General features: G+C 51.5%; 1 protein-coding gene across 2 annotated transcripts in view; it reads right to left on the minus strand.

Annotated features, from left to right (window-relative positions):
• The window catches only part of PAX7 (paired box 7), a 122623-nt gene that overhangs the window by 1151 nt on the left and 119444 nt on the right, over positions 1–2028 (minus strand). The window lies entirely within an intron of this gene.

Genomic DNA, 2028 nt, shown 5'->3' on the forward strand with positions numbered 1-2028 from the left:
CATGCGCATGTGTTGTCTTGACTGTACTTATTGTGCCTGCCTGAGGCTACAGCAGAAATCAGCCCTGACCAAACAATTTGGCGGGCATGAGACCAAGGCCTCTTGAGGCGCAGGGGTGCTGCTTCCCAGGCTGGAATGGCCAATCCAACCCCCTGAGATCTCTCAAAGCCAGAGACGAGAGGAAGACTTTGGAAAGAGTGCTGCACGAAGAATCACGAGGTTTGGCCCCACACCCGCTTTGTCGCCTGCCCACTGAGGGATCCTGTAACACTCTACATGCCTCCCCAAAGTTGGGGGCTCCTGCCTCGGGCAGGTGGGCGGAGCCAGGAGGTGATGGGCATGACCAGAGGGCAAGGCCCGGGGGGGGGAGATGGGCAGTGTCAATAACTGAGGCCCTATTGCCTAGGGTTTCAAATGACCTAGGCTCAAATCCTGTGCCTGCCAACTTTGAGTGTGTGATTTTGAGCATCCCACCTCACCTACCCAAGCCTCAGTTTCCTTGTCTGCAAAACAGGGATAATAACAGCACCTAGGTAGAAGAGTTGTTGTGAAGATTAAATGAGGAAATGCACGCCAAGTATTGGGTTGTCGAAAAAGTCACGACGTATTTTTTTCTATGTTTTTGTCGCAAAAACGTGTCATGACTTTTCCGACAACCCAAGAGTTCGCTAGCACTGTGCCTAGCACAGAGCGAGGTCGCTAGACTTGGGCTCCTAGGGTTGGGATTTACTAAGCAGATGTGACCTTTGATGGGTCAAGAAGAAAAGCGAATGGGGCAATTTGGGGTCCCAAGTACCTCCTGTTCATGTAGCTTTGGGCAAATCACTGCTTTTCCAGACCTGTTTTCTTGAACAAACTCCACCCTCCTCAAGGGCTGTTATGAGGACCAAATGAGATAAGGTGCTTTAAGATGTTGGGCACAGAGTGCTCAGGGCACGGCCCCCTAGATTCATAAAGGACGTGCAAATGCCCTGGGGTTTCCGAGTGTCTAGATCCTGTGCTCCTCAGCTTCCCAGGTTCTAGGGCTTGAGCTGAGCTGCTGGGCGCTGCCCCTGAGGTCACTCAGCCTCCAGGCTCCCAGCTGGTAGGGGAGAGGTGGTGCTGGCTAGCCTTACCCCGCCTGGGTCTGACCCTTACTCTGAGTGGGTGTGAGAGAATCTTCCCTCTCTGACCTTGGGGGACCCTGCAACTCTGGCGTGTGGTAACATCTTTGCTACTTGAAGCCAGTCTTATCTGGGCGGCAGGGTCTGCCCCATGGGGGAGTCTTATTTTCAGAGTGATAATAGGAATAGGAGGAGGAGGGCGAAGCTTTTACTGAGAGCTTACTCTATGCCAGTCCTCAAAGCAGTTTATGTGCATTCTCTCATTTATTTTTCACAGCAACTCTAGGAGGCTAGTAAAGTATTATCCCCATTTTACAGATGATGAAACCGAGGCCCTGCCCTGAGAGACTGCATAACTTGAAAGATCACATGGCTCATACGTTGTGGAGCCAGGATTCAAACCCAGGCAGTCTGATGCCAGCTCCTAACCACCCCACAAGCGTCATCCAGCAGCCTCCTATAGAATGGAATCAGGTATGTGTGCAACACTTTAGAATGTATGAGGCACACCCCAAATCCTGCATTGGCCCCATTTTCCACTCCAGGAAATATAAGTGGCTTGTCCAAGGGCACATGGCCAAGTCAGGTGACCTTTCCTGAGTCACCCAAGGCTCTTGCCTGTCCCCCCCTGTTCACATTGCTCCAAGCTAGCTCTTCCTGTGGGTGGGATGGAAAACTCTTGCTTTGAATAACAACGGTGAGAACAACAAAGCGAGACGCCACACATATGAGTACCTACTATGTGCTCGGAGGACACGATGTCATTGAATTCTTTCAACAGCCCCATGCTTTAGGGACGGCTGTTCCCATTTTACAAAGGTGTAAACTGAGGCACAGAAAGATTGCTGGCCCAGAGTCATGCACAGCACATGAAATGGTGGAGCCCAGACTTGCACCTCTGGTGTCCTGTTTGCACTTCTGGTCA

This window comes from Hipposideros armiger, unplaced genomic scaffold (assembly GCF_001890085.2).
Source record: "Hipposideros armiger isolate ML-2016 unplaced genomic scaffold, ASM189008v1 scaffold_232, whole genome shotgun sequence".
Lineage (NCBI taxonomy): Eukaryota > Metazoa > Chordata > Mammalia > Chiroptera > Hipposideridae > Hipposideros > Hipposideros armiger.